This window comes from Solea senegalensis, linkage group LG5, assembly GCF_019176455.1.
Source record: "Solea senegalensis isolate Sse05_10M linkage group LG5, IFAPA_SoseM_1, whole genome shotgun sequence".
Classification (NCBI taxonomy): domain Eukaryota; kingdom Metazoa; phylum Chordata; class Actinopteri; order Pleuronectiformes; family Soleidae; genus Solea; species Solea senegalensis.
In genome coordinates, this window is record NC_058025.1 from 5,820,384 (window position 1) to 5,845,772 (window position 25,389).

At 39.5% G+C, this 25,389-nt stretch overlaps 1 protein-coding gene across 8 annotated transcripts in view; it reads right to left on the reverse strand.

Moving 5' to 3' along the window:
* mctp1a (multiple C2 domains, transmembrane 1a) overlaps positions 1-25,389 on the reverse strand; it is a 172,217-nt gene that overhangs the window by 131,869 nt on the left and 14,959 nt on the right. The window lies entirely within an intron of this gene.

Sequence of the window (25,389 nt, forward strand, 5' to 3'; positions counted from 1 at the left end):
CAGTCACTCAGACTCGCCGCTCTCTCTCCCTCTCTGTCTCTCTCTCTCTCTCTCTCTCTCTCTCTGTTTGTCACTCACATACACACACACACACACTGCAGACCAACTTAATCCACTGGGATGGAATAATATCCAAACATTTTAACAGGGGCTCAAGCACAAACTCGTTACAGCAGCTTCTGTTGCAAACATCTGCCCGAGAGAGAGAACGTGTTTTATCTTCAACACTCACTTAATAATAAAGATCACATTCTCTTAATTGACTAGGTAAAAAAGGAGCATTAAGAGATTATCCGTCCATCCATTTTCTACCGTGGTATCCTCCACATGAGGGTGTGCCAATCTCACCTGACATAGGGCGGTAGGCGGAGTCACATCCTGGACATATAGCCCGTCCATCGCAGGGACACAAGGAGACAAACGACCAACGACTCTCACACTCTCACACCTTAGTGTGTCCAAATGACCTAATCCACAAATCTGCATGTTTTTGGACTTTGGGAGGAAACCGGAGAACCCGGTGAAAACCCATGCACACACACACACACACACTGGGAGAACATGCAATCTCCATGCAGACAGGCCAATGAGAGATTGTGTGGAGGTGAATTCAAAGGTAAAGAAATATTCATAGGCAGTACTGATGTGAAGTGTATACTGGCTCTGTTTTTATAGGGTGGGCGGGTGTCAAATTGGATACTAAAAGCAGCAGTTGCCAAATAATCTCAAGGTTCGATTTTCAGCGTTTTCTGAAATAATGAGTCTTGAAAAGACATTTATTCAGTTAAGTTTCTTTTGATGTGTGTTCACTTGAAGGCTAATAAATCTTGTGCTGTTGTCAGGCTCTTAAATTGAACTTAAAAAACCCCAACTGTATTTGTACTTATTATTATCGGCAGGAGCAGCAAACTATAGCAGTCAACTCACATGACGATGTGAATTGATTTTTGGAACCTTTGGTCCATTATTGTCTGAAGAGATGTTTGACTCAGTGTTGGTTTGAGGAGAAACACTCATGTTTACACACGTGCACATATTCATCCTGCAGATAAACAAGTCTCAACACCCAACAGTCCAATCACGGAAACCTCTTCACAGCATCACTTATGTGGATCTTCCCGTAATAAACCTACAGCACATAAATCTGCAAGTTCCCTGTTTTCATTCTTGAAAAGTTATTGCAAAACTCAAACGTGGCAAATGTGTTAAAAAAAAAAAAAAACAGTTAAGAAACAGTTTGAACAACCATTGATTTTGTGGAACCACAACTTTCCTGCTGAGTGGATTCTTACCCATGAGGGACACCATGCTGACATAGTGAGTTTTTCTTTTAACTTTAATTGAAAAAACAAGATGGCCTTAAGTAAAGGTGCCTTAATGAGGCTATTAATCTGTGCACCGGTCAGCAATACTGCAGATACTAGGAGCGTGTGCAAACACGACGAACCAAACCTTCTGATGGTCTTTTGCATTTACCAGTATTGTATCTTTTCTTCCTCCTTACTAGGCACAATCACACACTTCAAGAATTCTCCTCACCACAACTTCCCATTGCGGAGTCTCATTCTGAGAGAAAGTGTGGGAGGGTTCACTTCACTTCACACATCAAAAGAGAGATCTCTTTTTTTTATATATATATATATATACAAGAGCCGCCAAGAAATACTGCAGAAATGTTCAGCTTTGTAGATGAAAACCGTAGCAGAGTCTGATCTTCATTTTTCTGACTGCAGCAAAGGAAGTGAGGGTGAAAACACGAAACAAGCAAAAATGTGCAAAGTTCACTCAATATCAATGTCTGTCTCCGTTCTGTTCATCCCCGCCGTGGCTCAGTGTGTGTGGAGCAAAGAAAGGGGGCGACTGCCAGACGAGACAAAGACGGGGGGCAGCGCAGCAGGCAGGTGCCGCTGTGCTACCTGAGTCGCCAAAAAAACTCAAGGCAGGAGAGAGAGACAGAGAGCGAGTGCATGAAAGACCCAGTTCAAGTTACAGATTTAGCCTTACATCACAACTTCAAAAGTGCTGTTCAGGTTCAGGTTAGAATTACAATTACAACTACAGTAAGGGTGTTCCCCAGGGATCTGTTTTGGGTGCTGTGCCAAGTTTTTACTTTCTTGGGTCTTAAGTTTTTATTCTTGAAAATGTTGATTTAAACATAATTAACTATTCAGTCCTAGTACCTATTGTTTGTTAGTGTCTTGGTTGTCAAATCACACGTATCTGACACTGATATCAGACCATGTTTTGGTTTGGTCTCACTTGTCAAAGACATTCAGTCTCAACGTAACTTCCAAGGGAAAATGAAATAAAGCTTCAGTTCAGATAAGGTTGTAGGAAAGCGGCTAGGGAACGCATCATTGTCCTCACACTGACAAAAGTTGTACTACTCTAAATACACATACTGTATAGTTGTTTGCTTGTGTGTTTTTCAACAGTGTGAGAGGGGAGGGAGCAACAGCTGTCCCTTTCATGTGTGCTCTTGTGTTTCCATCAGCAGGTCTTATGAGCTCAGTGGCTGAGCTTTGTCCAACACAACACAACACAACACATGATCACAGCCTGGAATGCGACACAAAAACAGAAAAACTACAGTCAACTTTGCTCACATCTATCAAGAGGAAAAAAAAGCAACAATCACAAAATCCTCACAAGTCAAATCACTTCAGACAGACTTTGGGAAACGCTCCGCTCTTGCAGTTGTGTACATGTGGTGATGAGCTTTTGTCTCAGCAGCATAACCTTGCAAACAGCACTGCTCGATCTGGCAGTAGCAACTATTTTTACACACACACACACACACGAATGTGTGAATTCTATGTCTAAGTCACGCTGTTTCTTTTCTACACACACGAATGTGCATATAAACAAATCCCAATTCTAGCCCAGAGTCTCCTGCACTGTCATGTCTGCACCACTGAACCCCAGGGTGTCCACCATCTGTCTGGTTATTACACACACACACACACACACAGTCGACAGGGGATGATTAGAATTCCCCTGTAATGACGCAAAATAGCTGAGGTTAACAAATTTGTTGCAAAAAAAATAGCTACCGACTATTTTCATAATAAGGCCATGGATAGGAATAGGGCTAGTAACTGGAAGGTCGCTGGTTCAATCCCGGGATGAGCCAAGGGCTGGGGTGCCCACGGGCAAGGCACCCAATCCCCCATAGGCTTGTGTGTTCACTACTAGACCCAGTCGCCTGTTGTGGTTAAATGTTCTATTTAACAGTTTCAGCCATAATCACTGGAGTGACATGAGAGTGGAGCTGAAACACAAGCTTCTCCTCAGGTCATTCCTCCTCCATCACTCTTCTGTCACCGCAGTGTTATCAGTGGAAGACGAGGCTTTATCAGTATGAGATGGAGCAGCAGCAGCAGCAGCAGCGGTCGAGCTCAGACAGAAGTATGAAAAGGGAAAATAAGTGACAGAGAGAGAGGTTCTGCCACAATGGCTGATTTATTTCTACTCACACCTCATGACATCTACGCTGGGATTAAAATAATATAATCAATGGCACAAATGAAAGCAGCCACCGGGAGTGAGCTCCCGACTTTTGTTCAAAATCTTCTCACCCAGCGTGGAAACAGAGCAGCTCTCCACAGATCAATGCAATAGTCGATAAACAAATGAAGCTTTTTCCAAATGTTTCTGCCCTTCGGTCTGATTATTGTTCGCCGCTCTCACTCCTCATCAGTTGTAATAGTCCACCTTTACTTTCTGCCTCTCTGCTTTGTTTGTCCTTGTGTATTTGTATACACATAAAAGAGGGTTTCATTTTCCAGTTGAAAGTCGATGACTGAAACAGCTTCATTTCAATGATGGGCACCAGAGTGCAGATGAAAACTATAAAATGATTATTAATTAATAAAATACTGTGATTTCTTATGTCTTGTTAATTTTGGCAATGCCCATTTTTGCCTGGATTCTCTTGTAAAAACATTTTTTAAATTATTATTATCATTATATGATTTAGGGAAATTGAGTCAGTTGTAATATCTTTTAAAGTCAGCTTTTATTCAATATTGACTTTATAGATTTAGGGGCTGCAACGATAAATCGATTGCTGAATAAATCGTCAGTAATTCTGATAATCGATGAATCAATTTGATTGTTTTTTTTTTCAATGTGAATATTCTCTGGTTTCTTTGCTCAATAACAAACATGAATCATTAAAACTGAATAATTGTTTTGTTAGTGGACAACTCAAGACATTTAAGAAGATCATCATTTCCAGGTTCAACATTTTTCAACATTTTCTGACATTTTACGGACGAAACGACAAAACATGGACGTGCTTTGTCTCACAATGTCATCTAAACAGCTAAGGACCAATGTGTAGGATTTAGTGACATCTAGGGGCAAAGATGTGCATAGCAACCATGGAAGAGGAGTGCAATAATATCATGTTAAATAATTACAATCGCCCTACTGTAAGTTGTGAGGCTGTAACATCACATAAAGATTTGAGTTGCAATCTTGAATAACAAACAAATAATTGTTCAGCTAATTGTCATCATTTAATATGGGCACATTTCTCTACTTTATAATATAAGTTAAAAGGATGTGACACCTTTGTTTGGCTGGTTCTTATTCGACTTAGGGATATGGTAATGATCTCTGATATCCAAGGGGAACTAAGAGAACAGCGGCTGCGTCAGAAGGAGTCAAAAGGCATCTGATTAGAAAACCTTCTGGGCAGCAGGTATCACTGATTTCCCAGGCTTGTTTAATTAGCATGGAATCATGTGTCTCATCCGACCAAGTTACACCTCGGGATCCGTGGAAAAGAAGCGGAAAACTCAGCTGGAGTGAGAGTCCACTGTCAAACTGAGTGACAGGGTTTTAATTTAACCCGCTGCCACTGCAACACCATCCTGGATGAGCAGGAAAGATAATTCATTACACTAATAACACAACTACTCTTTTTCTTTGTGTTGAATTAAATAAAACAAAAGTGGGTGAGCTGGGATTTTACATACATATTCAATAGGGATGGGACGATGCCCCTTTTTTGTGTCCGATACCGAAATCACAAACTCGCGTTTCGCTACTGTTATTAATAGGATACAGTCATTTTAGAGCATTTGTGAACGTATGAAGCTGTTAACGACGCATTGAAATAAAGAAATAAACAGCCCAAACATGACTCAGCTAAAATGTATAGTGGCTGCGCTTCATCAAATATTTCGACTCATTACAAAATGTACAGATTATTTTTGCAGTGGATGAGGATTAGGGCCACATGTGAATTTTAACTAAATTTAACAAATAAAAAGGGATGGGTGACTTTGGAAGAGGGAAGATTGAAGACTGAACTTTAGTTGTATTGACTCTTATTTGTGAAGGATTTATTGCCTGGGTTTAATTCAATAAAAAAGAGCTCAGACACGCTGTAGAATTAGAGGCAACATATTTAAAATGGAGGTCATTTTCAGCACATGTAGTGGAAATTTACCACTTTTTATACCACATTTATAGTTTGAGATACTGCAAGATTACTGGCAGGAGAAAACAGACATGAGAGAGAGAGAGATGACGGTTGGTCAGGAGGGAGGAGGCTGTGCAAGTACAAAGTGATGAAGCAGGTGAAGCCGAGAAAGAGAGGGAGAGAAGAAACAGACAAAGACAGAAGTAAACAGATCGGTGAGACGAGGCGATCGATAGATCCATCTATAGACGACAGAAGCAGTGTTTTTTCCCCAGGAGGGAGGTCTGCTCTGTCTGACCTGGCTCACAGTGTGTGGTTCCCTTCTCTCTCAGCAGCCATTTGGGGCGAATCAGCCTTTAACCACACAATGCTCTTTGTAAATAAACTGCATCACCCTTTTCCCCCTCACCTGGCCACAATAACAGCAGATTTACACGTACACGGTGCAACTTCAATGCTTTTCATTCTCTTTGACTGGCGCAGTGTCTCGATGGATGGATAGATGGGAAATTATTGTTCTACAGCAGTAGCACTTTTTGGCAATAAATCCTTCACAAATAAGAATCAATACAACTAAAGTTCAGTCTTCAATCTTTCCTCTTCCCATCCCTAGTTCCAGTGTAGAAAACTCTCAGAGAATGTACACCTCCAGTTTCCCAGTGTCAACACACTGCCCTGCCTCGCAAGATTTCATTTCTTTTACATTGGATTCATATTCAACTCACTTGCACCAAAATCTAATCATTTCTTCCTTGTGCCACAACCTACACGCCCTGGAAATGTAATATAAATACACACTTTACTTTCAGGTTATGAAGCTCACAGTCAGACAAACATGGCTGAAAACCATCACTTCTGTGGTGAAGGTAAAAAAAACCACAGGTGGAGATTTAAGTGCAGGTGCAGCAACAGGTCCCAGCACCACCACACAGCAGCCACAGCTTAGTATATGGACATATTTTGCATGTGACACACATCATCGGGGGACAAGTTATAGATGACAAAAAAAAACAATATGCAAACAACGTCCACCACAGAGGCTTTCCACGGACGACGAGGAGGAGGAGACACGGCAGACTAAACTAAGCAACCAAAGGACGAGCACTTGGATCTGTAGACAGAATATAAGGTAAGCAGGTTTCACATACATTGTATTCAGAATACAGTGCAAAAGGTCATAGGATTAGATTTGTTGTTTTAGCAAAGCTATAATGAGCATTCCGTTGAGTTATTCCTCATGTTCCCTTTACTGCAACATGTTCAGAAACATGTACGCAGTTTTAAAATGAGACATTTTAGAGAAAATATTAGTTTCTACAGATTAGTGTCAAGTTATTAGTGTGACGCTCCCTTACACCTATGACACGACCCTGACTCTCTTAAACCTGGAGTGGGACAGAAATTAATTATATTAGTAAAAACTGTGTTTTTCCTACTATTTCATATAAATATCTGCTGTAAAAAAAGGTCTATTACACCAGGTTTATTCAAGACTAGAGCTGCAGCTAACGATTATATTAATAATCGATTAATCTGTCAAGTATTTTCTCGATGAATCAAGTTTGGTCCATAAAATGTCAGGAAAAATATTGATCAGTGTCTGTCAAACCTGGAAATAATGATGTTGTCAAATGTCTTGTTTTGTCCACAAACTAAAATTATTCAGTTTTAATGATTTCTTTGTTGTCTGGCGCAAAGAAACCAGAAAATATTCCCATTTGAGAAGCTGAAACGATAAATCGATGATCAAAATCGTTGACGATTCATATAGTAATCCATTAATTGCTTCAGCCATATTCAAGACACTTAGAGTTTGCTAATACATAAGACCAACTTTCAGTCACATGACTTCTACTCAATACAAATACACACCTGTTCAGTGATCTTGTAACCATACACCTCTGAATTCACTGGTAGGAGAAACTCCTCCACAGAGGTCACGTCCTCATTAAAACAGGCTAATTCTGACTTTTAAGCATCGCACACTAGCAGCTGTCTTTTTGGTTATAAACGCGTCTCGGCCTTGAAGGTCTCCCGAACATAACACTGCTCAATTAGTGATGAGGAATAAAGTGAATCTAAAATTTAAATGAGGTGTAGTCCGTGGAAGGAAGGGAGTTCATCACGACGTACACTGACAAGGAATTATTCAGTCTCACTGGGTTTTTTTAGTCACAGTCTGTTCCCCTTTGGTTAATTTATCTCCTGATGGAGCTTCGTACGTGGGACTTAACTGGGTGCAGCAGAAAAGTGGAGCTATGTAATATTTATCACAGTCACTAGAATTGCATGACGTTAGCCCGACTAAAACCAGACTTGAAGAAGATATCGATCCTTCACGAGAGCTGCGACTGTAGCTTGACCTAACTGTGCATGGAAACATAGTCTCAAAGTGTCTTCCAATTTACCAAATATCAAAACATACAATATATTCTTTGTATTGGTCAAAGGAAAATATCAAAATATGCTTAAACAAAATATTATGTCTCGCATTTCACTGATATATGACAAACAGCTTCTCAGTTATGACCAAAGTGGTAATCACACATTGAGATTAGGATTACACTGCATATGATGATATTCATTGATAATAAAGACAAAATATTTCAAAGTTACCTGTAAACTTATGTCAATGATTACTCGGCTAACAATTTTTGGAGAAAGTTATCTTTTGGTTCCCAGAACATTCCCAGTCACAACGTCACCTAATGTTAATTTGTTTCTAGATTTCCCCGGGCCTCAAGTTAGTGAAGCTCTGATTTACATTACATTACATTACATGTCATTTAGCAGACGCTTTTATCCAAAGCGACTTACAATTGAATTGAGTACAATCAGCCAGGGGTGGAATCGAACTTGCGACCATTGCGACTATGATGTCTTTCGCACACAGGGTACTGGTCTTAACCACTGAGCCACTCCACCCCGCATTTAGCATTTCAACGCTGATTCTCTCAAATATTCACTCTATCAAGCCTTTTTTTAAATGAGATTACATGTCACAGCTATCCACAGGACCAAAATCCATCATTACTGAAACACACAGAGCAGTTCTGCCCGGCAACAACACGACTGCAAGCACAAAAACAACGACACAACAATAAATCCTTTAACAACATCTGCTTAATGGAGATCATAAAACCTCCACACAACAAATGTTAATTGTTTCACAGGGAAGTGTCTCTAAAACCTCTCTTTATAAATATAAAACAAACAGAAATTGTTTAATTCTTTATAGTATATGGTCTACATTATATATAACTCACCCTGGACTCCGTGGTGCTCATAGATGAAAGTGTCCAGTGTTTCTCACGGGACAAATAGTTAAAGTCCAGCATGTGTGTGTATATATATGCGTGTGTGTGTGTGTGTGTACTTGTATTTATATCTTTGTTAGGACCTAAAAACCTATCACAACTTTGAAGGGCTTTTTTCAGGGTTAAAGATTTGCATCTAGGATTAGGGTTAACTTGGTTAAGGCATTATGTCTAAGGTGTGTCCTCACTAAGACACCAAAACAGGTTCGTGTGTATCCCAAACACCACGTGCCAGCTGGTGTGTCAACAGCAGATGTAAACTCCGCTGGGAATCCTCGTCCGGGCTCACAGCGTCAGACACCAGAGACGGCGCAAGCCCACTAATGTCAGGCAAACAAATTAACACATTTGTGGGTGAATGTGACACGGAGGAGCTGCCAGTGAGAGCCAGCCATACGACGCTTCTCTCACCTCTGAGAATGGCATCAACATACAGCGAGAACCTCGGCGGTTTGTCCTTGAGACAGAGAACGAAGGGAAATAAGAGCAGAGATGAAATATAGAAATGAGAAAAAGCTGAGCAGACAGTATTAAATAAAGGGAAATAAAAAGGTAATGTTGTGACATGCCAAGCGTGTTTATGGAGACTAAGGCCTGTGGTCATAATTAGGACTTAGAAATAGCAGCCACCTGTTATCGGTCAGCACTTCAGTCCAGCACGACACACACAACTGCAGTCAAGTCCCTGACAGACAGACACAGAGACACCACAGCAGCCATTACAGATCACCCTGATCCCATTAAAGTCCAAAATAGAAAGCCCGAATCAAACTAGCAAGCATGAAATAAACAAATGCAGTCGATTTAACGATAAAGACGAGGCGAAAGAAGTTTAATTGGCTCATAAACAATTGTAATTTAACTGCAGTGAGGGGCCACAATGTTGCATTATTGCCATCTTATCATTAATATTAAAAATCCTATATATCGCATGCTTCACTATGTTTTGTGACTGTAAAAATGAAAATCAGCAACAAAAAAAAAATTCATTTCAGGACATTCTCACATCTATTTAGATTTTTTTTTGTTTAACTTTTCTTCCTTCCATGGAAAATCTGACTCAGCGTCCCGTCAGTTGTCTTTTCTTTGAGCCAATTTTACTTGAGCATTCATGGAAAAGTCAAGTGTGAGTGAAAGGGCAAGCATCACGAAATGACTGAATGACACATTCATTCATTTCAATCCACACGGACCTCGACCGCTGTTGTCAGAGGCAGCTGTCTGCCAGCGGCTCTTGAGCGACCGAGGACACGGCAGCTGGACAAACCTTCTCCGCACTGATTGACATTTATCGGATAAAAATAGTTCTGAAAGAGCTGCATGAGGTGCAAACAAGACAATCCAAGACCACAAAAAATGCCTCGTGTTTGACGGATTAACAAGAAAACACGTAGTGTTTCTCATCTAATTTCAAACCACACAGGAGACAGAGGATTGCTTTGCTCATTCCGTCCTTTCCCAAGTGTGTCAGTAAACCACGGTAGCCTTAGTGTACCAGTAATTACTCATTACTCTGTAGTTTTCTTCTTTCTTTCCTCTTTAAGCATCAGGTTTTTATGTGAGCAGCGACATCTTTCATCATAAGCTTCAGAAACACTGTGGCAACCTCCATAAAGAGAGGTAATTAACTAGAGTACATAAAAGAGGCTCATTTTTAAGGCAATTAAAACCAAGTAAGTGTCTGTTAATGTACTAGACCTTTAAGTTAATCCACATCTTCCAGAAAATGAACACTGAGTCATAGCAGCCATGGTAAAGGCAAAGAATGATGACAACTGAAAAACCTTCCGTGTGTTTTTCTTCCCAAACAGACCTTGAAAAGAACCAAATGGCAACATCGAGAAGAAAGAAACATCTCAGTCTCAGCAGGACGTTCTGCCTCAGTTGGATCAACAGGATGATGAATAAAGCCGTGAAGACACTGGAATCTGAAGATCCTCTCAGAGAGGAGATGAGAGAGGAGCTGACCAAGGAGGCAGCAGAGGAAGCTCTACAGTGCACAGAGTTTCCGGACCAAGAGCTGAGAAGGACATCAGGGCGGCCATTGGGGATGGAGGAATCCAAACAGAAGGATGTGGAGGATGAAGAAAAATCACTGGAAGTGGAAACACTGAGCTTGATCTTCAGCTCCTGTCACAGTAGCACCAGCGACATGTCCAGTGACGCAGACACAAGTTCTCAACTACTTCAGGAAGAAAACCAAAGACGTTCATCAGATTTTTCCTCTAACAAGAAGGAAAGCTCATGGAATCTCCAACATGCAAAATCCAGCTTCACAATCCAGGTAGTAGGATATGAGGAGGCGAGGGTGCAAGTGGACAGAGCTAAGTATGAGGAGGAGGCTTTGCGGATGGAGATACAGTGGAGGGATGAAGAGGAAACGAGAGGAAAGACTGAAAAACAACAACCTGCATCGGCATCACACAAACAAATGAAGAAAAAGGTGAAAGGAGTAGGAACAATAGCAACAATTAAGAAATATGTCAGTGACCTTATGCATCCACACATGTCTCATCAGTGGCAGAGACTAGAAGATGAAGAACATGTGAATAAAACGAGTGAATGAGTGAATACAAGCTACAGTGTAACCGATGGACAAAGAGGTTACAGCTCTGCACTGTGTTCTCGCTGCAGTGTGCATCAGTGTGATTTATGAGCCGCTCAGTGGTGGTGACCTGCTGTGAACCGTGCAAAAGGTGTCTCTTATGAGACGACCTCTCTTCCTCGTGCTCATTCTAGTCCCATCTTTAGACAAAAGAAAAAAGAAACCCAGTTCTCTCTGCTCTTCTCAAGTCCTAGTAGAGAGACGTAGTCAAGAGCTCCCGGGAGTTCTGTTCTGTAAAAGTGCCTGGGAGACATGGAGATTAAAAGCTTCCGCACGCCTACGTTACACTTTCATCTACGTGGGAGATCTTGATGCGCATCCATCTGAGGGTTCAGTGAGCTTCAAAACAACAGAAAACGTCAATCTGTGTCTCTTTAAAGTTTCATACATTATATTTGAAGGTTTTTTTTAGGGTTTTCTATCAGTGTAAGATGAGAAATGGAAAGTGACAAAATGGAAGTACTTTTCCTTTAATTCCTTGGGTTGCTTGTGTAAAATGTAGGTGAAATTAAAGATAAAATAATCATTTAATAAATGTTTTTTGTACGTTTGTATGACGCAGGAGCCAGGTCAGCTCTATGGAAGCTTTACAATATTATGTATTATGAAATACATGTTCAAAATTAAATCAGTTGATAAATTAGTTGAGTAGAAATAGTCAAAAATGCAATTGTCATCTTTTAAAAAGTGGGTCCTCATATGAAAAGTTTGGGAAACACTGGCTTATAAAAGACAAGCACAGTGTGAAATGTAAGTCGTGACAGTGACATCGCTCCGTGACAACTTTTGGGCGTAATTTGCATTATTGGCAGACCATTGAGTGATGGGGGCCGAGCCATATTGATTTACCAATCTTTAGGTTGGTCTTTTCATTTTTCACTACTCCTGATATCAACCTCGCACATGAAAAACCATGAGATTAATTAGACTTTCAAAGTTATTCGATCTAAATCACAAAAAACGTGCACATTTCAGATTCCTTTAAGAAGAAAATACCACTTTGCCTCTTTGTCGAGGCACAAAAACACATGAGCTGTGCACACGTGTTCAGATTCTCTCGTGGTGACAAAATGAAGCTGCAGTGGGTCAGTTATTAATCACACGGCCTCTTTACAGTGGACAGGAAATGCAGCAGTGAAGCTGCCAAACTGCTGATGAAGCGCTCAGGATACAGACCCAGATTGAGGATCTGGCTTTGAATCACACTGGCGACGGACTGTGTTCTGGATAATTAGCAACTGTAAGTAGTTCTTCTTCTTTAAAGATGTGTGTGTGTGTGTGTTTTTCCTCATGCCGCCTCTAATAAGTAACAGTGGGGGTGTTTTTCTAATGACGCTTCTAATAAATAACTTTGTCTGTGATGAACAGTATTGATAACACAGATAATTAACTGTATAACACATCCTCTGAGTAACACATTTCAAATACTAAGATATGAATAACATTTTGTAACTTTTTGGTAAATTCCGCTGTGTTTTTGTAAAGCTTGTTGCTCTGAGATGTTTTTGAAATATTTTGGGAAACATAAGTCATTTCGTTTCAAAGTTAATAATGTGATTTGGTAACACTACCACACTTGTACGTAGGGCTGTAACATTTATTCGATTATTAAACGATTACTAAATTAATTGTCGACTATTTTGATCATCGATTTTAGTGCTTTTTTAATAATTAAAAGTTTACATTAAAAACTTTCTGATTTTTCAGGTCCTTCAATGTGAATATTTTCAATTTTTCTTTTCTCCAAATCACAAAGAAATCATTAAAACTGAATCATTATTCGATTATTAAATGATCAGCTATTTTCATAATCGATTACGCCGTTTGAGTGTTTTTAGCTTCTTGAATATGAATATTTTTGGTTTTCTTTGCTCCATGTAACAAAGAAAATCATTAAAGCTGACAACACATTTTAAGACCAAACAACTAATGCATTAATTGCCAGATTAACTGATTATTAATATCATCAACTGCAGTCTTTAAAATAACTCAAATGATGTCGGCACAAAGAGTAAAATACATCAAACTATACTAGCAAATAGTGTTAAAAAAAAAAACTAACCTGCAAAAAAAAATAAATGGGTCATAAAAAAAAAACAAATTTCATGTTTTTGCATGCCCACACACACACACACACCCACACAACTACAGATGGTGTCACTTACATAACTCCTAACTTTGGAGTGACTAAAAACTGGTTTCATAAACACCATGAAATCAACCTCACGTGGATTCTATGATTGATGCATGAACGTCATGTGATGATTGATTTTTATTCAGAGTGTGCAGAAAGTGGCCGGGATGGAAGATGAAGAAGCATCATTTAAATCACATCCTCTCTTTTCTCCAGAGGTTCACATCAGCTTTGCACCAGCAGGTGGCACCAAATACAAGCCCATCATGCATGACTTTTACTTCTGTGAACCATCACAGACACTGATTTCTTCACTGTCACGTCAAGCTTAAAACACAGCAACACTAATGCGCCAAAATAACAATAATAATCTCATTCAGAGACTGGAATAAAGCCACACACACACACCCTGGAGAAAAATGGCAGTTTGACTGAGATTCACACAAAAACAACATTTATGAACTGATGAATTTGGGACTGACACAAAACCTCTCAATTAAGGTAGTTAAAGTGGGGTTTTTTTTTCTGATTTTTCAGCTTGAATGTGAATATTTTCTGGTTTCTTTGCTCAATCTAACAAAGAAATCAGTAAAACTGAATAGTTTTGGTTTGTGGACAAAAAGGGACATTTGATCAGTCTGGTCAAAAAGTCATCAACATTTTATGGACCAAACAACTACTCGAGAAAATAATCAACAGATAAATGGATTATGAAAATAATCCTTAGTGGCAGCCCTAATAAGTAAAATTGTGCTCTTATTGTTTCTGATCAGGCTGTTGGAGTTAAGGTTCAATAACACAATATTTAAAACACATCGTCAGTGGAAGATCCACACTTGACCAGATGTTTTTTTTTTTGTAAAGTGGTGTAAGTGTGTGTGAGGGTTCTTCCTCTTTTTGGCAACAAGTAGGTTAATTCCCTCATTTTGATATAAAAGTAAACGCTGATTACGTCATGATTGCAAGAAAAGAAAAGAACAAACAAACACTGTAAATGTCTCACTGAATCACTTGTTGATGTTAAAGTGCAGATTTAGCTATCATCTCCTGTCGCCTAATCTAATTTTAATTCCGAAAATGAATTTATTGTCCCTGCAATCAGCTGAACTGTCAAAAAGCACATGTACCAAAATACCACAGTGACACGAAGATGTCGTGTCTACTTCTTTACATGAGCCTAATTAACAGCTGCACAGATGAGCAGGTTTGTCACCACAGAGCTTTTCATCACATCCAACACATTATAGATCTATTTTAAATGAACGTGTGTGGCTCTGCTCAGCCTTCCACAGCAGTGTTTCAGTGTGTCAATGGTCACGTCTGCAGGCTGCTCTCTGCTCCATGTTATGATCCCACACACAGTAAACTAATCTGATCTCCGTTTGAGTCAAAGTCAGGCTCTATAAACAAGATTGGAAAAAAAATGAATGAAGGAGGCTCAGGTGTGTGTGCCTGCTGACCTGTATGTTCCACAACTGATTATTATGAGTGATGTTGCCCTCTCCTGTTCGAACATACACTCCACGGCCACTTTATTAGGTACACAGGACATTTAATCCCTGATATGTAGAGTATATGAAGTGTGAAAATGGTAGGTAAAACGGTGCCAGGTCGGAAACCAGTGTAGTACTGTGTATAATCTGTTATACTGAGATTTGTCTACCGTATTACCGTGTGACATTCTTGTTTTAAGATCCAGGGGACAGGGGCATATTCAAAAAAGCACTATAAATATTTTACGACTAACACAGAGTGCACTGTTTTTTTCTAAAGTAAAGTAAAGCTCCAGTGTCAGAGCGAGCTTCTAATGCAAGTTCAATAATATTTTAACATGCACCAGTGGGATTAAATGGGCTTTGACATACGAATGTCCCCGACTCATACAGTACTCTACCACATCACCAGCCTTGCTGCTCCGTCTCTGTGAATCAATACCGTGGCTTTTTAGGTGATTAAATGGACTTTCCAATCAAATTGTTCCCTGGAGTACTAAACCTTCAGAGAGGTCAAAACTCCCTTGCCAAAATTGGGAGATTCTGAGGTGCAAACAAAAACCTTCAGGGAATCACATAAGAAAATAAAGTAGCATTTTTGACTTGATTGGTTTGATGACTTTCTGTTATCACACGTGTTCCCTGGCTGGATTTCCAATATATACAATCACTTATTTAAGACAAAAAAAAAGAAATATTGAAGTAGTTAAGTGGGAAAATAAACAGTTAAACAAGAGCACATTTTATAAACCGGCACCTGAAATGTTTACAACAATTCAAATATAAATATAAATATAAATATAAATATAAATGTTTTTCTACGTTCAGGATCATCACGACAATATATAAAATCATCACAATACATTTATTTGAATCACAATATGCGATAATATCCTACATATTGTCCCGTCGTACCATAGTTCATATTCGTAAATCAACTGTTTGAGTTACAATGGACTGGACTACATCAACATTTATCATTATGTGCTTGTACCGTGTATGACACACACTGTTGTTATTGTTCTAGGTGTCGTTAACATGCAGAACACGCAGCTCTCACGTATATTGATCACAATGATCCACAGACACACGCACGGCTCGACCACTACGGGCGGAGCTTCATCTTTGCTACAGAGAGAGACTCATTTGCAAATATTCAATATTCCGTCACCGCTGAGGAAGTGAGGTCTGCATTGAGTTGCAAATGACCTCAGCTGGATTAACATGAGGAGAGCAGGAAAACAAAACATCCCACAGCCCTTTCACGTGTCTGTGAAGAACGACCCACGAGCCCCAAACTGAGTCATTTTGTTGTCGTTGCCGTCTGCGTCCGTCTGTCCTTTCATCCTGTGCATCTGACCTCTTTACAAACACTGTCCTCGCTCAGGTGCTTGGCAGATACATTGACACAATATCTTTGTTTATGCTCTTAACCCTTTAACACCAAAGCCTGAAAATGTCCTTTTCGACAAAATACGAAGGACTTTGAATATCTGACAGTGGTTTATAATTTATTGCACGTTAATGAATTGTGTATTAACAGTTTTTGTTTAGAAAAATACACTGCGGTTGTACATGTAACAGGATATTTTGCATGTTCAATTTGAAATTTCAACAGTTTAAAACATATTTAATGCGCAAAAACAGCCCAACTTTCTCCTCACATATTCTATGTGTGTGTGTGTGTGTGTGTGGAAAGAAGAGGGAAAAAGACCCAGATTTGCCAACTTCTTACAATAACCAACAAGTGAAACACCTCAGCTTTCAGAAACCATTGGAATTGCTCTGATTGCACAAACCGTCGCTTAATTACAGTCATGCAAAGTGTTAAAGGATTAAAACTAGAAAATGACACTATTATTCATCTTCTCCAAGCTCGTATCTCCTCATTGATATTCAAGAAATGTCACAACTCCTATCAGAGGCTATTGTGGGACATCATCTGTGATTAGACCTCATAAAAACACACGCACAGTCTCTACAGTGTAGTCTGACTCCACTGAGTGATAATGAATCGATGCATTATAGCAGCATTAAGACTTATAAAGTTATCAATTGATTTAACAGCTGACTCATCTCCTTCCACTCTCTCTCGTGACTCCATGACAATCACAATCACTGTTTCAGGCTTCTGTGAATGTATTATGTAGCGCAGCCATTCACAAAGTGACGAGTGTCAGGGTCAATTTTGAAATCTGACAAATCCTCCAAACTCAAACATTAAACCACACAAGACGAGGATCAATAACTCCCATAATATATTATTGTTTTCATGTAAACATGTGGATAGATACTTTAATTCTGAACCATTATAAAAATACTTTGTTACTGTACTTTACTATTTCTACCAAGTTTTACTTTTACCCCACTATATTTCCTCTAACTGCCCATTCACACATCTTTCAAACCAATTCCTCTGCAACACGGGGTTAAGTATTTTGCTCAAGGACACATATAGACTAGCACAGCCAGGAATTTAACCCACAACCTTCCAACAAAAGTCATTTTCATATTTCTAAATTAAAAATAACACATCATTTAAACGGCATGGCTGTATCATGAAGGCCCACACTTTGGGAGTCACTAATGTTGGGTAAGGGAAAACAATTACTCAAAATAGAAAAACATAAAGTGAAGGTGTGGATTCTCTGGAGACACGAAACAAACTGAGCAGGAATATATATAATCTCACATAAAGACACTTATGTTCGTAGATGTAGGAGAACACGCGTCACTCAGTAGCTCCGGATTAAAGCAGATTATATATGTTAGAAAATAGTGGCAAAATGATAAATTTTGTCCATTTTTTCTTTTTTCCATAGTCTGTGTGCGTCACATACTTCCCGTTGGCGGATTTCTTTTTTGTAGTTAGCAAAATGGATTTTAATCTGGACAATGCATCAGATTAAATAAATTCTTATTACTAATCTGTATGAAGAATCTACGTCTACGTGCTTGGAAAAAGCGGAGTTTATACAGCTTTTGGCGGAGAAGCAGGAGGAGAGAGGTGTATTGGAGGGTTTGCTCACGAATAAAGAAGAAAATTAGTAAATGGGATAAATAGTATTATTATTTGTGGGATTATTGGTTCACTATTTGAATATTCACAACCCAACATGCACATCTTGCACACCGGCCAAATACACACTACAGAAATTGATTATATCTCCCTCCATGTGACAGTGAATTAGAAACGATCCATTCAGAGATTATGAAACTGCAACGCAGCACTGAGCGCTTAACGTTTCAATCTGACTTTTACACACACAGAGACACTTTCAAATCCAGCCAAGTGTGCTTTCTTCAAACTAACTTCACCACCGTCCTTACCAGAGAGGAAAAAAGTGACGAAGCTTCAGCAAAAACCACACAACACACTTTAAATTCTAAACTCCAGCACATGAGAGCTGGTGAAAATAAAGCAGAATTGGTTTTAGAGGAGCAGCTACGAGATGCATTCAAGAAACCTCTTCAATTTCATCACCATTGCAAATATAAAGTCCACCGACTAAAAGCCTGCTACTGCTGCCAGCCTGTGGTAACAGATGCAATAAACAGTTATTTAACATTTCCTGATATTTTATGGCCTCAAGCAAGTAAAAATGATGGTGTGTTGCTGCTCTAATGCTAATCCCTAGAGTACCCAGAGATTCACGCCCTTGGTATCATGACACGGTGCTGTAATAAGACAGAGCAGGAGGAGGAAAGGGTGCATCCTGCTGTAATAAGACAGAGGGAGGAGGGAAGCATCAGTTCTGTTTGTCTTGGAGTGAAGCTGCCATTTAGGAAAGCACACTGGCACTGCTAAGTCATTTACCCGTCTACATTTTCATACTTAACCTTATTTAAGATCCCAATCTGGCCTCAGACTATTGAGTGTGTGTTTGTGTGTACCTGCAGAGAGGGAACAACACAGCTGGAGGGAAACGGCAATGTCACGGTGCAAAGCTCCCTTATTGCGGAGCACAGATTGTTCTTCTGACGGTCAAGAAGATTTGTTGTTGTCAAGAGAGAGAGAAAGCTCTTAAGCTCGTAAGGAAACTGAGACTGAGGCCGGATTCTGAGGAGGACAGATGTCAGAGACAGATCAGGGAGAACGTAGTTAAGGTTGTCTCTTCAAGGACTTGGTGCAGATTGATGGGAGGACAGGAAACCAGAGCTTTTTTTGGAGCAAATAAGTGCGAAGTGACCATGCTGCAGGAGCACTGCAGACACGATTGAGCCATTTCTGTGCATTCATTCATTCACTCATTCATTCATCGTCTACAGCTTTATCGCACACATGAGGGTTTACAGTGAGCTGGAGCAAAACCAATCTGACATAGATTGAATGGCAGGGTCACAACCTGGACAGTAATAAATAATCATATTGTGACTTAAATATCGTGATATATCGTACCGTGACTTAAATATCGTGATTTTTTTTTCAGTAAAATATCGGTATAATATCAAAACGTGGCTTAAATGTCGTGATAAGATTGTAAACTGTTAGGATTATATCTTATGGTGACTTTAATATCATGATAATATTTTATTGTCACTTAAATATTGTGACGTAAATCATATTATATCTTATGGTGACATAAATATCGTGATAATATGGTATTTTAAATAGAATATTATAGTTATATCGTATAAAGACTTAAATATTGTGACGTAAACATCGTGATTATATCTGATGGTGATTAAATATTGTGATGATATCGTACAATGACAAATATCATGATAATCTGGTATTTTGACTAAAAGATCATGATAATATCGCATCATGACTTAAATGTCGTGATAATATGGTATTTTGACTCTAATATCGTGATAAAAAGATTCACACCTCTATTAAAAACAATTGTATTGAATATTTCCCTGGGAAACTCTAGCGCCATGACAACCACACACTGTGTGAAACGTGTCATCAGTAGTTGTCGACACACAGTCACACAGAAGTCAGACGTGTGGCTCAGCAGAAAGCAGACAGACACCAGGCAGAGCAGGAAACAAGGTGAAAGTTAACATCTATCAAACATCTGTCAAACTTTCTGCTGCGTGATTTCCTATTTTCTCCCAGGTCTCGTTTCCCAGACAGACACCTTTCGAGGTCAGTATCAATCATTTGCCTGTCAGTGTCTGTTACCACCTTTCCCCTGGGTTTGTAATGAATCCTAATTTCAGCTGTCAACAGGACACTTCTAGAACGAGGCCAGACTGTTCCCATGTGGCCGTGATGTTGCTCTTTTTTCTCTTCCAGCAGGAGACACAGATGTCTCATTTCACAGTCCTGCACCATGTACCAACATCTGTAAACTATCTTTCATGGCTCTGATAACCTCGCACGCAATAAACAGTTTAATCTGTTGGACCAGATGCTCTACAGTATAGATATTTTTTATTTATTTATTCTGTTGTTGCTGTTTTTTAAAAGGGCATGTCAGGAAACAGCCGCTGAATCCTGAGGATAAAGGAGTAGTTTCAAAGAGGCATTTTGGATCAAGGGCTGCAACAATGAATCTGTTATTAATCAATTATTAATCTAGGATAACCTAAATGAATCATCAGGTAATTCTTTTTGGTTTGTGGAGAAAATAAGACGTATGAGAACACCACCATCTCCAGGTTTGGGAAACAATAATCACCATCTTTCAACATTTTCTGCACCAAACGAGGACTCGGCTTATCATTGAAATAACAGTGCAGTATTTTAGGGGCAATATGCAAACTAAGACGTATAAATACTGGCTATCTTCTGCATTTTGGATCAAGGGCTGCAACAATGAATCTGTTATTAATCAATTATTAATCTAGGATAACCTAAATGAATCATCAGGTAATTCTTTTTGGTTTGTGGAGAAAATAAGACGTATGAGAACACCACCATCTCCAGGTTTGGGAAACAATAATCACCATCTTTCAACATTTTCTGCACCAAACGAGGACTCGGCTTATCATTGAAATAACAGTGCAGTATTTTAGGGGCAATATGCAAACTAAGACGTATAAATACTGGCTATCTTCTGCTTCTCAGACCATTCTCTGTAAACCCTAAGAGACGTTTGTGCAGAAACATCCCAGCAGCAGTTTCTGAAATACTTGGACCATCTTGTTTGAAAATGACATTGCTGTCTGTGCCAAAGTAACATTACCATGGAGACACGGTCACCATAACCATGTCAGGAACAAGTGGCTTTTTATTACCTCAGCGACCTGTCCTGGAGCTGCTTCTCTCTCTGTGTCATAGGTCAAATCCAGCAGGTGCATCTCATTACTGCAATAAAGACTCTTCTATCTCCACTGTCAGAGTGTTAACTCTGCTCCTGTGAAAATTATTTCAAGTTTGAATTAATTACATTAACACAAGTTCACCTTTTTTTTTACACCAAAAACTCTTCTGATTAAAGCTGCGCGGTCTATGGTACATTTCTCGTCTTGGATCACGTCATATTAAGTTTCTTCTCTCTAATTATCAGCCTATTTTTACTCCCTCCTCTTCTCTCCCTGGAGTGTCTCTCTCACTGAGGGAGAGAGTGAGTCTATCGCGTTTTTTTACACATGGGGTTTTTCCATCCACCCACTCATCTTATACCACTTTTATATATATATGAGGGTCTCCGGAGGGCACTATGCCGATCTCAGCTGACATAGGCCAATCGGTGGGGTCACATCCTGGACAGATCACCAGTCCCTCATGTGGTCACACATAGAGACAAACAACCATCCACTCTCACACGAACACTTACGGTGGTTTAGAGTGTCCAATTTGCCTAATCCCCAAATCTGCATGTCTTTGGACAGTGGGAGGAAACCAGAGAACCCGCAGAAAACCCATGCACACATGGGGAGAACATGCAAACTCCACGCAGAAAGGACCTTCTTGTCTTCTTGCTGCCACATGAGGTTTCTGTCTCTGATAATGCCATAGTAGACTAGTGTATATCGCCCAGCAATTAACACACAACAACCAGCTATTTGCCTACAGACTTCTCTCACAAAATCCACTCAGGACTGAGGCTCCAGTGTCGCGTATGTTTCTGCAACGCTGTCAATCAAAACACTGGTTCCGCCTTTCAGACACTTCCTCCAATCGTCATGCAGAAGCCCAGCGTCGACGCCTGCCCACTGTGCCATTGACTCCCAGAGAAGTTAAGCTTCCGTGGAAGTCTCTTGCCACATTTGTCCCAATCAAAATCACCGCTGTGAAAAAAACAAACTATTCTGTGCCGTCCCATAGAGAACAGTTGAAGACACAGTCTAATCGAGTTCTGAGCTTCTCCTGCTGTCTTAAGGCCCTGGTATACTGCCCCTGAGGAGAGTGAATTAGAAAGTGTGCAAAGAAGACCGAAGCCTCACTCCAGGCAGAAATGTCGCTATTAAACTTGCCATTTCAGTGGGTGCTTTTCTCGGTGCGATGATGTACTGCACTTGTCACACACAATCACACACACACACACGATACCCGACAGCGCTGCAAACAGCAGAAAGTGAAATGTGTCTTTACTCTCCGTCGAGGGGATAAAAAAATGACTTGGAAAAACTTGGCATTTTTCCCTCATCATCATCACTCATTTTCAAACTGTGCAACAGCTTTGTGTTGTGGTTTTTATGTTCAATAAATATTCTTATTTTTAATTCAACAAATAGTGGCCTGGAGCTTTATGCATTCATTTCAGTAATGAGAATTTATACAGTGCGCTGATTCCTGTTGGGTCAGTAAAGCGTTAAGGAGAACTATCGCCAACACTAAACACGAGGAGTAATGCATCAAACAGGCATTAAAGATATTTAGGGATGAAAATAACGATTATTTCATCATCACTTAATCTGTCCATTATTTTATTGATTCATCAAGTACATGTTTGGTTCGTGAAACGTCAGAAAATGTTGAAATTCAAAAATGTTGTTGATGTTCTCGGAATGTTTTATTTTGTCCACAAATCAAAATGATTCCGTTTTAATGATTTATTTGCGATATGGAGTAAAGACAATAGGAGACGTTCACATTTAAGGAGCTGAAAAATCAGACAATACAATTTAGTACCTCCTCAACGTGGGCGGAGTCATCATAGCACGGCTGCAAGAAACTGCCGTGACTTTGTTTTATACGCGACACAAATACACAAACGACGTCACATTTGAGTGTCAGCTCAGAAAAAAAAAGTACCAGGTGTACGGTGGCCCTGAAGTGCAAAACACCAACACAAAGGAAAACACAACAATATTAAATGAAACACAAAGATATTAACTACTACATTAATACCATTGTAAATCAAGCCGTGCCGATACTGTATAATTAGTTTTGCTTGATTATAAAGTATCTAAGCTCATCTTATCTTTACTTCTTCTCCTCTCATCAACGTCGTCTTTTATCAGCCGCCACATCTTCTCGTCGCCTCATCTTATCATCCCTCATTATCTCTCCTGTCCGATTACATTTATTTCCTGTCATTACCCATCATCCCATGTCCCGTTTTCCTCATCTCTCTCTCGCTCTCTCTCTGTAACCTCATTACATAACAGATTCATACTGCGCTGTATATCTTACATGAGAGATTATTCATGCTTTCTGACAACTAAAGCGCGCCGGAAAAGAAAGAAACATCTGTCAGTGAGAGTCATGTCCACCAGCAGCAGCTTCATCACTCTCCTCTTTACAAGCACATGGAAAAATCCCACAAATGAAGAGCAGATGCTTTGATAAACACAGCAGCAGCAACAACAGGAAGCCGGTGGCGGCTCATAGTGCAGAATGCTAAAACTTCATTTGGCCAGGGAGATCCCTGTGTATTATATAACGGAGAAGGTAAGTGCTGTGATGAATGTGCTCAATCAATTTAAGCGAGGTCATTAATACTTTCTTTCGCTCTCTCTCTTTCTTTCCTTCTTCCTTTTTCCTCTTCTGTTGAGTGCAACGGACTTGTTGAGATTTAATGGACAGGAGATCCCTGGCTTTGCATTCGTGCGCTCAATCACTCTCAGACAGCGATCTGGACGAGGCTCGCGAAGCATTTCTGGAACATTTCAAAACGTGGTGAGATGAAAAGCTTTCCAATAACTACGGTGCTTATGGGCTTTCACACATGATGCACTCTCTCTCTCTCCCTCTGTCCCTCGCCCTCTCTATCTAATATTTTTCATTTCAACTTCAGCAATGGCACAAACTGTGTTTAGTGACATGACATAAGGTGGGTTTTTTTATGTGTATTTTTCACACATGAACAAACCCTGAATGGAAGCGCAGAAATGTTTTTTTTTTAAATATATATGTATTTTTTTATATATTATTTATTTTTAAAAACATTGGTTGTATCATATTGTACCATATATCAGGAAATATTATGTTTCACCTTTAAATGTCACTAATTCTTAATCCTCCTGTTGTAACAGAAATGTGTATCCACTTTAGTTGAACTGGTTATGGTAAATAGTCTGTATTTTTATAGCAATTTTCTAGTCTTGCTGCTTTACACTACAGATTTGCCATTCACCCATTTCAGACATGCATTTTCTATCATTCACACGTAACGTGGGGTTAAGTGTCTTGCCGAAGGACACATCGACATGTAGACTTGCGCAGCCAGGAAACAAACCCACAACCTGAGTTGAAAGACGACTCCCTCCACCACTGAGCTACCATGTTCTCTCACTGTATATACAGTAGGTTTGACCATCATTATCACCACCATTTTGAGTACCAGCACTTGTTTTATTAATTTGCCTTATGTTATCTGTCTAATTCATGATCATGGCTCAAAAAACACTTCCAAATATCTATTGGAAGCCGACTTTGTGCCGCATTTGTGTCCTGGAGAAACAGGACACCAAATAAAATGGACTTTGTTTGAAGTTTAAATTATTATTGGAAATATTAAGGATAAACTAAAAAAATGTGTAACCTAAGTCCAGTTTCTAGTTATTTTAATTTGTTTTTTATGTCACTACTGGTCTCTTCTATTGACTGGATTTTTCATAGTTGTAATGACTGAGTAATACTGACAGACTGACAGACAGACTGACAGACATATATACATGCCTCATATGGTTATGGGGAGGATTCATTCATATTTGTGCACAATGTAATGACTCATCTACAGCCACATCTGTAACACCTGCACTCAATTTGATGAAGTAAGCAAACAAGACAGTTGGTAAATGGATTAGAACACTATTTGATGCACGTTTGGAAACATGTACACATAAATCACTACTAAAAGGCTGGGAAATTCTTCAGATTTGTTTAAGGGCCAAAAACAATCTCCCCCGAACCACCTGTGGGTCCCAACCCAGTCTTTGGAACTCACTGCTTTGTATTATATATTATGCAACTGATCTATAAAGTCTCGCTCGTAAGAGAGATTTTAATCTCAAAGGATTTTCTAGTTAAAGCACAGTATATTAATGCTCTACAAAATAAGTAT